Source organism: Sminthopsis crassicaudata, chromosome 3 (genome assembly GCF_048593235.1).
Source record: "Sminthopsis crassicaudata isolate SCR6 chromosome 3, ASM4859323v1, whole genome shotgun sequence".
Classification (NCBI taxonomy): Eukaryota; Metazoa; Chordata; class Mammalia; order Dasyuromorphia; family Dasyuridae; genus Sminthopsis; species Sminthopsis crassicaudata.
Window position 1 is genome coordinate 348,381,646 of NC_133619.1, and position 15,586 is coordinate 348,397,231.

At 36.7% G+C, this 15,586-nt stretch overlaps 2 non-coding genes across 2 annotated transcripts; both read right to left on the reverse strand.

Annotated features, from left to right (window-relative positions):
* Positions 1-4,378: 4,378 nt before the first annotated feature.
* Positions 4,379-4,542, reverse strand: LOC141565240 (U1 spliceosomal RNA). The gene has a single exon (XR_012488918.1). It is a non-coding gene; the product is annotated as a U1 spliceosomal RNA (small nuclear RNA).
* A 4,645-nt stretch (positions 4,543-9,187) lies between these two features.
* On the reverse strand, positions 9,188-9,351 carry LOC141565252 (U1 spliceosomal RNA). Its single transcript, XR_012488929.1, has one exon. It is a non-coding gene; the product is annotated as a U1 spliceosomal RNA (small nuclear RNA).
* Between the last annotated feature and the right edge of the window lie 6,235 nt (positions 9,352-15,586).

A 15,586-nucleotide genomic window follows, 5' to 3' on the forward strand; every position in this document is an offset into this window, starting at 1 on the left:
AATAACCTGGTAAGACCCTTAAAATGTAAGTGTTGTAGGCAGAGTGCTCATTTAAACTTATTAGAGTAAATTTCCTCATTAAGGATATCATTATTGAAAAGATGGATCTTTGTTTCTTGAGGAAGTTTGGGGAATTTTCAGTTTCCCAGTGGCTTTTTAACCTGCTCTGTTTCCTCTGTTTACATCCAATATATTGATCATCATCAATTGGGCAAAGCCCATTCCTCAAAATGCAGAAGAGTCTAAGCTGTGTTGAAAGCAGACTTTTTTTTTTTTTTTTTTTTAGGAGGAAAATCAAGCACAAAAAACAAATTAGTGTGAGGGTTGGGCTCAGCATGAGATACAAAGGAGCTCACATTCTAAGATAGGCAGAGAGCAATTTATGTTTAAAAAGTAGAGAGGAGGTTCAAGAAACTGTTAAGATGAAAAATAGAAAGCCTTTTCTAGGAATAGAACACCGAAGCTAGATATTTTGCAGGAACAGTTGACCATTAAAGCTAGTTTAGGCTAATTTGGGGGATAGGGAGGGGAAGGCACAGCTCAGCAATGTCAGTCATCACAAAGAGGTCTATTGGAATGAACTGGCTCCCGACTGGCCCCTTTAAGCAACATTAAGGCTTATTCTGTGTCCAGTGGACCTGCCTAGTAAAGGAGCTCATAGAAAATTGATATATTAATCTCAGGGGCACTCTCACAGGTTGTCCCAAAAGTCTTAGTTCAGATTTAAGCTGATATTTTTGGAATAGATAACCTATATGTTGACTAGTATTACATGCTGGGTAGCTAATTTCTAGATTCCATAATCTGGAAATAGAGTATTTTTATCCACTTGGTTTTGCATATGTGAATGAAAAGACAATGTATTTGAAAAGGGAATAGATCTTGTTTAGGAGATTCTGTGAAATTCCCGGGCTTGAATCCAGCAATTGTCATCTTCAGACAGGAAGTCTAGAGAACCTCAGCAGCTCTAGAGAATCCTTCAACTTTGGTCTTGTTTGGGTTTTTGATAATGTTTTTTTCAAATTTGTTTTATCCTTTATTGCTTCTGTTATGAGACATTTCTTGCAATCCTCCATCACCCTCCCTGCAAATTTATATAAACTGATCTTTCTAGAAGAGAGCCACAGTCCTGAGATCTAGGCTTAGGCCCTCTTCATCTACTGTAGAAGCAGCTTCTTTCAGTGCAAGAGTAGAGGTCAAAGAAGGATTTTACTCCCCAAACCTACTGCATCACCACAGGAAAGGGGTGGAGGTGTGAAAGTGAAATAGTTCCAAAGCCAAAATTAAAGAGAGAGAAGAAAATGAGAATAAAAGTTATCTATTTTTTATGTTTACCGAGTAGGAAACTAGCTCCTTCTGGCTCAGTGCCTTATTCTCTTACATATAAACCTCTCCCCTTGAATTCCCACAGGCCAAGGATTTACTGTGTCATTCAAAAGTATCAAGACTGTTAGCATTGAACTTTTTGTTTTTCTATACATTTCATTTCTCAAAATTTCCCACTTCTTCATATCTTCCCCACTCACTAAGCCATCCTGCTTCATAATTTTCTTGAATGGGGTAGGAAAACCAACCCAGCACATCTTCAGGATCTGATAATATATTGTAATTCTGTTTAATGAAGCCAAAAATTATTAAGTATGGATCAATTGCCCAGTGCTTATACAAAATTTAAGTATGGTTTGTAGGGTGGACAATTAGACATTTGTACCTTCTAAGATCTTTATAATGTAAATGGGACTGCTAACATAAGAAAATTCAAAAGTGTTAACAGATAACTGGTTTTTTTTTAATAAATAGCTTCCTCCCCCCAAAAAAAGTACATGCAAAGACAGTTTTCAACATCCACTCTTGCAAAACCCTGTATTCCAAAATTTCCCCCTGACAGCAAGCAATCCAAAATATATTAAACATGTGCAATTCTCCTATATATATCTCCACATTTATCATGCTGTACAATAAAAATCAGATCAAAAAAGGAAAAAAGGAAAACAAAGCAAACAAACAACAAAAAAGGTGAAAATACTATGTTGTGATCCACAGTCTCTCCAATCCTCTTTCTGGATGCAAATAGCTCTCTCCATCACAAGCCTATTAGAATTGACCTGAATCATAAAGGTCTGATTATGAAAAAAAAAAAAAAAAAATTGGGGGGGGGGGGAGAGTTGGGCCTTTTACCTTTTTATGAAAAATTTCACTTGGAATTCTAAGCATTATAGTAGCTACCACATTAAACATTTCTTACTTTTAATGATTCCAGACAGGATTGAACAGCCACTGAAAATCCAGTCCTGTTTTTACTTTGGCTTTAAAAGAAATCTTGGTAGAGGAAGTGACACCTGCGAGAAGGCTTTGCAACAACTCTTACACAGTTCAGAGATTTCATCTAAGGGGATTGAAATAGAATAGTATGGGTAAACTACCTAGAATTCCCAATCCCTCTACCTTTGTCCACCTGCATTTTTTATTTCCTTCACAGGCTAATTGTATACTATTTCAAAGTCTGATTCTTTTTGAAGAGCAAAATTACTGTTTGGACATGTATACATATATTGTATTTAATTTATACTTTAACATATTTAACATGTCAACCTGCCATCTTGGGGGGGGGGGGGAAGGGGAAAAATTGGAACAAAAGGTTTGGCAGTTGTCAATGCTTTAAAATTACCCATGCATATATCTGATAAATAATATATATATATATATATATATATATATATATATATATATACATATAAAGAACAATATGGGTAACAACAGACCTTAACACTGGTATGGTAGAAAGAATACTGGATTGGGGGTTAGTTTTGTGGAACACGACCAACAATATAAGTTATCCATGGAGGCTTTTCCCAATGGGGGTTTTAATATATCTGGAGTTGGTACAGATGTCAAATGGGAAATATTGGAGAGTTTACAATATAGAAAAGTTTAGAAACTCCAAAATTCATTAAATATATATGTATTCTATATGTATATTGTATAATGATATTGCTCAATACCATAAAAATTCAAGCTTCTCTGGTACAAATGGAGGGGCAAATTAAAATATTTAAAACTAAATATAAAATAAAAAACAAATAGAAAAAGGCAGAAAAGGTAAAAACAAATCAAGATATTGTCAAGCGCTCAGCAGAATATCATGAAGGATTCAAAATATGTAAAAATAAATTTCCATTTCAAGAAAGCATATGAATATAATAATGAATAATAATGAAGAAATAAGACTAATTTTTTTTACATGGATTTTCCAGATTGGGAGTGGGGGAGCACCAGGGCCCTAATCCTTAAAATGTGGAAGGGATAACTCTACTACAAAGTTTATTTTATTTCTGAGAAAACAGGCACCCTACAGCTTTAAGTATTTGTTACATTCAGATTGTCTATTTTTCCTACCTCTTAGCTCCTTTGAGTTTTGGGGCTTCAGAAAGAGGGGTCACAGAATAGTCAGAAATATTTGCAAATATTACTTTTTAATTGGCATTTGCCAATCTTTTGCCCCAGTGGAATGGTTCTTTTTAAGTAAGATGTGATCTTAATGGAAAAGGAAGCAGAGAGGCTGATAGGTGGTATAGTGGGTAAAGTTCCACTGAAGTCAGGAGGACCTGAGTTCTAATTTGACCTCAGACACAACACTTCCTAGCTGTGTGATCCTGGGCAAGTCATTTAACCCTGAGTGCCTCAGCAAAAACAAACAAACAAACAAAAAAAACAACGGTATGCTTTTCTATCTTGGACAGCACCTGTACAGAACACAATTTCCTATTAAAAACATAGCTGCTTTTGACTATCATATGCTTATATAGTATGTCTTCTATAATTGTTTATCTGATTTTTTATTTCTGACTCTAACAAAGTACCCACTAAATTTATTATTTCGGTATTTGTTTAATCGCAAAGAAAAGTTTTTGAGTAAACCGAAGCAAATCTCTTAAAAATAACTGGCGCTTTTAAAAGAAAAGATTTCAGGACAAATGAGGAACATTCGAATCTATGATCAAAAGGCAAAATAGAAAAACATCCATACCTCCTCCCCCCAAAAAAATTTTTTTGAACTTTAACAGCAGCGTCATTTGACAAAACTCAAAAGAATTGCTGAAACAAACCCTTCACGATAACGTAGTCTCAAGTGTGAGAAAACGGGCCTAGATGACTGCTGCGACAAATGCAGTGTGACACTAGTGGTTCCAAGGAATCAATAAACCTTTTCTCTCGGCAGCTAGTCAGCAAGATGCCAAGGAAAAACTTAAAGCAGAAACATAACATTTACAGCATTAGTTGACAACTTTTACCTACGTTGCAGTCAGAGACTATATTCCTGCACTGTAGGCAAAAGTATGTCGCGCGCACGGAAGCTACTTTTTGTCAACTTAAATATCAGGGGAGAGCGCGAACGCAGTCCCCCACTACCACAAATTATGCAGTCGAGTTTCCCGCATTTGGGGAAATCGCAGGGGTCAGCCCATCCGGAGTGCAATGGATAAGCCTCGCCCTGGGGAAACCACCTTCGTGATCATGGAATCACCCCTGCCAGGTAAGTATGCTCTAGAACACCACGCTCGCCCTCTCCCTCCGCATGCTCACACATCAAGCACACGGTCACCAACACAACACATCCCACACACCGATCTCCAGCCACGCAAACCACACAAATCAAAAAACATTTCCCTTCTAGAAATCTACGAGCTCCGACCCTCAGAACTCCACTTTCCAGGGGGAGAAAACTGGTCAACAAAACAGGCCCACGAGTGGTTCATCTGCATACTGCCTCCCTCTTCTGACGTCACTCACCCAGCCTCCCGGAGACTGCCATCTCATAAGCTATCGCTCTAAGCCACTAGGAGCGAGACAAAAGAAATGCTTTTTTATGCATACATATGAGAATGTATCCTCCTCTCTCTGTGACGGGAGCAGATTAGTTTTATTTTTCGGTCGGTTTACTATTATGCGGGTCCTCGATTCTCCTCGCTTTTCTCCATTTTTCTGAATCTGTCCCAGTTCAAGCCACGCCTCTTCCACCAAACCTTTCCCCACAATTTTCCTGTCTCAGAACAGGACAAAGCCCGGAACATCATCTACCGCCTGGACCACATATTGTAATAGACTCCTTGACTTTAATTGCTTCCTTCTCCATCCATCCATACACCTGCCAAATTGTTTTCCTGACCACGTACTTGACGTCAATCCTCTAGTTGGAGGACTCTGGATGTCCTTTTGTACTTAGGATATTGGAAAAAATTGAAAGTACTTCCATGGGACTGAAACTTTTTCACAATCTGGCCCAGACTTATCACACTAATGTTACGTCTCTTCCTGCACTCTGTATAGTTCTGCCAAACTGACTGACACTCTCCAATTCCTCTCTCTGGATCTTTGCTTGTCTCCCATACCTGCAATGAACAATCTCTTCACTTCCTACTCTTAGCACACCTTGTTTGCTTCAGGTCTTAGCTCAGGCATCACCTTCTACATACATAAAACCTTTCTAGATTTCATAATCCTTCTCAGAATTATTTTTATTCTAATTTGATATAATAAAATCGATAAACGTCAACCACCACGACCATTTCCATATACAAAGAAAAAATGACAGACTTCCCTATGAATCTGCTCCATCTTTATTGCAGTCTATTTTTAAGTATGTAAAAAAACTGAAGCGTATTACTTTTATTCTTCTTGTCTGTGCCTTCCAATAGAAAGATCCCTCTCCTCCTTAGTTTTCAATTTTTGGCTACCATGAAAAGAATTATAATTATTTTTGAATATTTCAGTCTTTTTTTTCCTGAGTTCTTTGGCATACAAAGTTTAAAAAAAAAAAAAAAAAAGAAAGATCATGTAGTTCCTTTTTTTTTTTTTATTTAATAAGGGAGGAAATAAATTGCACAATATAGTTGGATCTTTTGAAATTTTTTTGTTATAATTTTTAAAATGCTGGAAAATATGACAAGGGCCCAGTAGTCCAGCTTTAGGCTGCAGTAATACTGAGAGTTTCAAGACTAAATTTAACAGGAAGAAGAGAATAAGAATATAAATTGGTTTCTCTCTCTCTCTCTCTCTCTCTCTCTCTCTCTCTCTCTCTCTCTCTCTCTCTCTGAGGCTACAGAATGGATAGTTCCTCTAGCTAATTTTCTGACTCAAATCCTTCCCTTTGACCAAGAGATTGCTGTGTCACTTCGGATAGCACCATAAGTCAGTAGGCACTGAGATTTGTTTTAATATACATTTCACTTCTAAAATGTGTAACTTTTTTTTTTTTTTAAAGTGTAGGAAAATCAACCAATATAAACCTCAACATTTGAGAGTATATTGCAGTTCTGGGGCAGCTAGGTGGCTAAGTGGATAGAGCACCAGCCTTGAATTCAGGAGGACCTGAGTTCAAATATGATCTCAGACACTTAACACGTCCTAGCTGTGTGACCCTGGGCAAGTCACTTAACCCCAGCCTCAGGGAAAAAAAAAGAGAGAGAGAGAGTAGATTCCAGTTCTATTTAATGCAGCAAACATTTCTTTATTCTGCATGGGTTAAGTGCCTTAAAAAGGATGTATGGTGGGTGGAGTAGACAATGGAAAGCTAAGATGGTACCTGCATTGTAAGAGCTTTGTAATCTAATGGGTATTTTTTGACAAATGTACATTTGGCATTTGAACTATGTGATCAGTTGCACTCTGCTGTAGAGTTGTAATGCTTGGCAGTTGAGTTAAAAAAAAAAAAAAAAAAAAAAAAAAGGACCTTAGTGTCTGGTATCTTATCCTTCCAGGTGATCTTAAGAATCTTCCCAAGATAATTCAGATGGAAGCAATTCACTTTTCTGGAGTGGTATTGGTACACTGTCCAGGTTTCATAGGCATACAACAATGAGGTCATCCCAATGATTCTGTAGACCTTCAGTTTGATGATCAGTCTAATAACACCTCTCCTCTCCCACAATTTCCTTCAGAGCCTCACAAACACTGAGCTAGCTCCGGCAGTTCATGTGTCTATGTCTTTATCAATGTATTCATCTCTGGGAAGCATACTATCAAAGTAAGAGAACTTATGCACAACATTCAAAACTTCATCACTTGCTATAACTGATGGTTCTTTGTATGGATGTTGTGATGCTGACTGATGGAGTACTTGAGTTTTCTTGGTTTTGATTGTTAGGCCAAAATTAGCAGGAGCAGCTGAGATTCAATCCCTACTTTGTTGCATGTCAACTTGAGTCTATATTGAGTGCACAATCATCTGTAAAGAAAAAAATCATCAACAACACTTACTCCAGTTTTGGCTTCTAGCGTTTTCAAGGTGAAGAAATTTTTTTATTGAAGTTTTTTTTTTATTTTTAAAACACATGCAAGGATAATTTTTTTAACATTGACCCTTTAAAAACCTTGTTTTCCAATTTCCCCCTTTGCCCCCACTCCCTCCCCTAGATGGCATGTAATCCAATATATATGTTAGACATGTTAAAATGACATATTAAGAAGTCCAATATAGGCATACTTATTTATACAGTTATCTTGTTGCAAATAAAAATCAGATCAAAAAGTTTTTAAAAAATGAGAATGTAAAATTCAAGCAAACCACAACAAAAATAGTGAAAATGCTATGTTTATAATCCACTATTAGTGGATTATAATCCTCTCTCTGGATGTAGATGACTCTCATCATTACAAGATCATTGGAACAGGCCTGAATCATCTCATAGCCATGTCTATCAGAATTAATTATCGTATAATCTAATTGTTGCCATGTGCAATGATCTTTGGTTCTGCTCATTTCATTCAGCATCAGTTCATGTAAATCTCTCCAGGACTCTGAAGACTTTCCTACTGATCGTTTCTCATAGAACAATAATATTCCATAACATTCATATACCATTACTTATTCAGCCATTTCCCAACTGATGGGCATCCACTAAATTTCCAGTGTCTTGCCACTGCAAAAAGGACAGCCATAAACATTTTGGCACATACAGGTCCCGTTCCCTCCTTTAAGATCTCTTTGGGATATAAGCCCAGTAGAAACACTGCTGGATATATACAGTTTGATAATTCTTTGGGCATTGTTCCAAATTGCTCTCCAGAATGGTTGGATCCGTTCATAACTCCACCAACAATGCATCAGTGTTCCAGTTTTCCCAAACCCCCTCCAACATTCATCATTATTTTTTCCTTTCATTTTAGCCAATCTGTGAGGTGAATTCCTCAGAATTGTCTTAATTTGCATTTCTCTGATCAATAGTGATTTAGAGCATCTTTTCATATGACTAGAAATGGCTTCAATTTCATCATATGAAAATTGTTCACATCCTTTAACCATTTATCAGTTGGAGAATGGCTTTAATTCTTATAAATTTGAGTCAATTCTCTATAATTTTAGAAATGAGGCCTTCTTAGAGATGCAAGGTGAAGAAATTTACCATCAATGCTGTAGCTAATTTTGATTCCATGTTTGTTCTTATTGAAGGTGTTTGACAATTTACACATGGTGATCAAAGAAATTGCTATGAAAATATTCTCAAGAACTTTAGAATCGATTGCATCACATGGGAGACCCTGGCATCGGACTACACAGCATGGTGTATCCTCATTTAAAAAAGATGCTATTGTCAATCAAAGAATTGAATTAGCTTAGAAGAACAAGGGACTATATGCCTGACCTGTGGCAGAACATTTTGAGACAGTATTGACTGTATTAACCACAGCTGAACACACTTTAACATCTTGGTCATCTTGCAGAACGAAGGTTTACCACTAACCCATCAAATGTGTGGTGGGGATAAGGTTTTGGGCCATTTACACACATACCTAGTTTATAGTAGAAAATTCAGTATTGATGGAGATTTGACTAAGGAAAAATAGTTTCTCTTATCACTTAAGACGTTCTACCTAAATTTTCAGAAATTACATTAGGCATCCAACACCTGGTTTTGTTGACATTTGGGGGCGAAGGAAACTGATGAATTAAAAAACGACGGCATAGCAAAAGAAGTTAAGAGGACGTCGTTTTTTAGGTTTAACTTAACAAACATCAAGCTGAATTTGCACAAACAAAAGAAATACTGAGTAGGTGGTAATAGCCGAATAAAATGGTAAACGCAAAAGCCAATAGTTTCACGTTGACGGCTGCACTGCAAAATTAAAAAGTTAAGCCTATGTAAGAGAAGGCAACGTAGCTTTTTTTTTTTTTTAAACACGTGAAAATCAGGGGAGAGCGCGAACGCAGTCCCCCACTACCACAAATTATGCAGTCGAGTTTCCCGCATTTGGGGAAATCGCAGGGGTCAGCCCATCCGGAGTGCAATGGATAAGCCTCGCCCTGGGGAAACCACCTTCGTGATCATGGAATCACCCCTGCCAGGTAAGTATGCTCTGGAACACCACGCTCGCCCTCTCCCTCCGCATGCTCACACATCAAGCACACGGTCACCAACACAACACATCCCACACACCGATCTCCAGCCACGCTAACTATACAAAACAAAAAGTATTTCAATCAGAGCAACATAGTAATTATGACCCTCTGACAACTCAGATCTATGTTTTCCAAAGGGAGTAACTGTTCAGAAATATAGACCCTAGAGACCCTTCATCTGCATATTGCCTGCCCCTTTTTGACGTCATCTACCAAGGTTGCTGGAGACTGCCTACTAGCGAAAAAGGAAAACTGGGACAAGGAAATGAGTTCGATTGTGACTGCTTTAGCTGATCTCATACCATGTTGTTTTTTATTTGATCTTACTTTTACTTTTTACTTTTTATTTTATTTTATTTTTGCCGAGCCAATTTGAAATTGTAGATCCAAATGAGTTGTTCAGTTTTCTCTATTCACCTCCCTCCTTTCTATGAATGTGTTCCAGCGCAAATCACGCTGCTCTCAGGAAGTTTTTTTTTTTTCCCCCTCTACAATACTAAAACCGGACGGAGAAGTCTTGAGATCCGGGCATCACCCTCGGCTGGACTGTTGCAAAAGCTTCCTGTTTGGTCTCCCTGATTCTCGTCTTTCCCTTCTTCATCCATCTTCCACTCGTCAGTCAAACTAACCCTATTTTCCTGATCTATGGCAATCTTGTAAAAGTTCCTCTCTAAATAAACAGTAGTTTGTTTGCTTGGATCTGTGCATCTACTAGGAAATACTTTCTGTTCATCAGGATCTTCCCAGGCTTCTCTTGATTTAGGATTTAAAATGTCATGAAACTTATCATGTAATATCCACACACATAAAAATTGACTTGGTTGCTCCCATTTCAATAAGGTTTGTGTTTCTTTCCCAACTTTACAATCTAAAGAAATACTCAGGCTAGAGCACTGAATATAATTGTAATTAAATGGTGGAAGATAAAAAATTCCAGCCACTCTTAACTTTTTGGTTCTCTGCTTCCTATTTCCCATTCTTCAACTGGGTATTATTCTCAGTATACCTGACAGACCTTTTGGTGAGCATGTTTCTGCATTCCACTACCAAAGTTAGCTGGAAAAAGAGGAAGTTTCTAGTTCCTTACCACTTAAAAAAAGGCTTCCCCAAACATTTTTTTGCACATTTTTTTTTTTTTTTTAATAATCTCTTGGGATACAGGCCCAGTAGACACAGGCCTTTATTCTCAAAGAGAATCAATGATATCACCAGGGTGATGATTTGACAGAGTTGTCAGTTGTCTTCTTCAGAGTCAGTGGTAAGATAAAAGTCAAGATGGCTGATGATGATCCAGGATGCAGTGGAAGACCTTGGCCTTTCTAAATTAAGGCTTTAGTTTGTCTGAGGCAACACCCATTCAACAATTAAGGGCAAGCACAGCCACAGAGAAAAACTCAGGTTGGACACAAATTCAACTACCATTCCTGGGAGGGCTGAAGGAAGAGTTTGTTTGTTTGTTTGTTTGTTTTAATTAAATGAGAACTGTAGAGGAAAAGTATAGTGAAAAATTTTGAAAGGAAATGAAAACTATAAGACAAAGAATTAGAAATGAAATTGACAATTTGTCATACAAGGTTCAAAACTTTGCTTAAAAAAATAAACTTTCTGTATGACTTAACTGCCTTAAGTGTTAGGAGATGCAAAAACATTGTAGTGGGAGTTCAGTAGTGCTTATTCCCTCTGCTACAGATAAAATCTATAGCTTATATCATATTGATCCAAAGTAGATCAAAGATGCTTCCCATTTTTTGGTGGGTAGTGCCCTTTCTCTCTGCTTTTTAACAAAATTTCTTCCCTGCTAGGTATGCAGAGCTATAATTTGGAATTCTTTCATTTGAGAAGAAAGAGTTGATCAGATAAGAGATTATAACATATATATTATATGTGTATATAATATATATAATAATGTAAGATGGCTCAAGGACAATCCAACCCATGGCTGTAGCTGTACTAGGAGAGTGGCTAACCCATCCACTAGAAAAGTTGGGCTATATTCCCATGCAGAGTTATTCCCATGGACCCCAGGATGTCTTGACAGTGGAATTCTAGGGATAGCAATATGGGGCCAGACAAGGGAGTAGAATTGCAGTATGTAGTGTAGGCTAAAAAGAGGCTTGTGTGGAAAAGGACTGTACAAAGATTGTCATAGAGAGAGAAGGTACCTTCTAGTCCAACCTCCTTATTTTAAAGATGAGGAAACTGAAGCTCAAAGAGGTCAATGCACTTGATGAAGATTACACAGGTAGTGAATGGCTGAGCCAGGATTTGAATTTATATTCTTTGTGCTCTTTTCACCTACACAGTTGATTCAGAAATGGCTCATATTTCCTATCTATTGTAAATAATAGGCATATTTCATTAAAAGAATATCACTAAAGGATCATCTTAAGGCAGGAAGTGTAGCCTCCCCTTCTTTCTCTTTCTCACATATTTACTCACCAAATGTTACTCATTTATGTTATTTTGGGTGATTGACTGATTACAATTAAATTTCATAATATTATAATGGGATCTGGTTAATATATATATTAATATATAATATATAATAAGCCAATGAGTTTGGTTGGGACAGCATTATGTAAATGAACACAAATAATATTATAATTTTAAAATTGGATATTTGTCACTTAGGATAGTGCCTTGCATTTAAATAAATAATAGTTATTTATAATGGTGCTTTAAGGTTTGCAAAGCATATTTACAAATATTGCTGTCATCCTCACAGCAACCTTAGAAGATAGGTACTAATATCATCTCCATTTTACAAATGAGGAAACTGAGGCAGACAGAAGTTAAGACACTTATTCAGGGTCATGTAGCAAGTGAGTGTATGAATTGGTATTTCTATTCAGGTCTTTTGGTACCATCTCCCCACTATATTCATAGTGCTACCAGCTAATTGGTGAAGCAGTGTTCACCAGATAAATAATCAGCCCTGAAGTCAGGAGGACCTGAGTTCAAATGTGACTACAGGCACTTAACACTTCCTATCAGAAAAAAAAAAAAAAAAAAAAAGAAAAGAAAAAGAAAAGAAAAGAAAGAAAGAAAGAAAGAAGAAAAGAAAAAAAAGAAAACCAGTTGTTGAGGTAACATTGCTTATATAGGGGAGCAAACTGTTTTATCAAGGTGAAGAAGTAATTAATAGAGTGTAGGTTTCTTTTTCAAAAAAAATCTTTTTTGGCTTTGGGTTAAATACTATATTTATTAGTATTCAATACTACATATATATATATATATATATATATATATATATATATATGTGTGTGTGTGTGTGTGTGTGTGTGTGTGTGTGTGTATATATATTTCTTTTGTTAGTGATTTTCTTTGAATGGACTTATGTAGTCAGAAAACTTGAATTCCCTTATGATATTATTTTCTTAAGCATGCTAAAGCTTTGAGGTGGTCTTCTAAATAGTGATAGTTTTCAAATTGGCTAGAATGACAGGGAAAGATAATGCAGAATTGTTGGAGGGGATGTGGGAAAATTGGGACACTGATACATTGCTGGTGGAATTGTAAATACATCCAGCCATCCTGGAGAGCAATTTGGAACTATGCTCAAAAAATTATCACACTGTGCATACCCTTCAACCCAGCAGTGTTACTACTGGGCTTATATCCCAAAGAGATCTCAAAGAAGGGAAAGGGACCCACATGTGCAAAAATGTTTGTGACAGCCCTCTTTGTAGTGGCCAGAAACTGGAAACTGAGTGGCTGCCCATCAATTGGAGAATGGCTGAATAAATTGTGGTATATGAATATTATGGAATATTATTGTTCTGTAAGAAATGACCAATAAGATGATTTCAGAAAGGCCTGGAGAGACTTACATGAACTGATGCTGAGTGAAGTGAGCAGGACCAGGAGATCATTGTATACTTCAACAACAATACTATATGATGATCAATTGTGATGGATGTGGCCCTTTTCAACATTGAGATGCACCAAATCAGCTCCAATAGAGCAATAATGAATTGAACCAGCTATACCCAGCGAAAGAACACTGTTTTTGTTCTCCTGCATTTTTTATTTCCTTCACAGGCTAATTGTACACTGTTTCAAAGTCCGATTCTTTTTATACAGCAAAACAACTGTCTGGACATGTATACATATATTGTATTTAATTTATACTTTAACATATTTAACATGTATTAGTCAATCTGCCATCTGGGGGGTGGGGAAGGAGGGGAAAAATTAGAACAAAAGGTTTGGCAATTGTCAATGCTGTAAAATTACCCATGCATATATTTGGTAAATAAGAACTATAAAAAATAAATAAAAAATAAAAATTTTTTAAAAATAAATTAAAAAAAGAGTTTGGGAACTTTAGGAAAACAGAAAAGGAGTTCGTTGCTACTTGAGAAACTCTGGCAACCAACAGCCTGCTTTCCAGTTATCAAGAGTCAGACTTCTGAGGGTGCTGTCAGCAAAAAAAAAAAAAAAAAAAAAAATTGGCACTTTAACCTTTTCCTGGATCACAAAAGAGAAATGGTTCCTGTAAATTGAAAATAACCAAATGACAATATTCAGTTTGTCTAGAACATTTAATTAACACTTAGAAGATCAAAGTCAATTTTAACATCTGTTCTATCTCAATTTTAAGAATTGTCTTGTATTTCCCTAAAACAAAAGGGAAACTTATTGAAGGGAATAGAAATCCTCCCTGAGAACTTCCAAAGCTAAACAGCTTGGGGACAGAATAAGGGTAACAACTAAAAGAAGGTGGAAAGTTTCTTTACTTATTTATTTAATTAAAGTTTTTTTTTTTTCTTTTCAAAATATATGCAACATTAATTTTCCAATACTGACCCTTAGAAAACCTTGGGTTCTAAATTTTCCTCTCCTTCCCCACCACCCCCTCCCTAGATGGCAAGTAATCCAATATATGTTAAACATGTCAAAATATATGTTAAATCCAATATAGTTTCAGTATATTCAATATATTTTCAAACATATTTATACAATAATCTTGCTTCAAAATCAGATCCAAAAGGGGAAAAAATGAGAAAGAAAACAAAATGCAAGCAGACAACAACAAAAAGAGTGAGAATGCTATGTTGTGTTCCACACTCAGTTCCCACAGTCCTCTCTCTCGGTGTAGATGACTTCCTTCATCACAAGATCATTGGAACTGGCCTCAATCATCTTGCTGTTGGAGAGAGTCACGTTCATGAGAACTGATCCTTGTAAAATCTTCTTGTTGCCTTGTATAATGATCTCCTGGTTCTGCTCATTTCACTTAGCATCAGTTCATGTAAATGTCTCTAGGCCTCTCTAAAATCACCCTGCTGATCGTTTCTTATGGAACAATAACCTTCCACAACATTCATATTCCATAACTTATTCAGCCATTCCCCAACTGATGGGCATCCACCCAGGCTCCAGTTTCTTGCCACTACAAACAGGGCTGCCACAAACATTTTTGCACATGTGGGTCCCTTTCCCTGAAAAGTTTATGTAGCTTTGCTAATCCCATTTTATAATATAAAAAGTAAATGTAATTTAGGGTATTTCCACCTTTGCTAAAAAAAAAAAAAAATTAAGAGGAAATTGGCTAATAAGCATATTTGGCTCTTAGGAAAAATCTAAAATTTTTACCTGAGTTATGTGGAGTTATTGTCATCAGGTTAAACCTAAAATTGGCAATTACTTCATGGGAAGCAAGGAGGATGAGGGCAAAGCCTTATCAATTCCCCTTCAAGGATGAGGGTGTGCAGCACCTTTTCCCCCCTTCACAGAATGGAGGAGGTATGGAAGAGCATAGCCCATGAAAACACTAAGAACAGTTGGGATGGGCAACTGCAAGCTCAGCCCCTTTCCTGGGGTCTCTGTTACCTCCCCTTAATATGTAAGCTTGACACTTTTCTTGAAACCATCAGGGTAAGCAAGGTTATCAGTCTTGAGAAATGAGCCTGTTTATGATGTATAGTTCCTAAACAAAGAAATGTGTCTACTAAGAATCTATAAAGTTGTTTATTGATCCATTGCCTCAGGATGAGTTTAGACATAAGAGACATGTTGAGCAAACCTCCCATGGGTGTAAATCTTGAGAAACCTTTAGAAATTGATTTAACTAGCCCTGAGTGGTGATTCATAGGAATTGCTGTTAGAGATAAAATCTCTTGGGACTGTAACTGGTGTTCTTTTGAGTTCTGAATTTCATTGCCTGATCAGTCAGTAACCTGACCA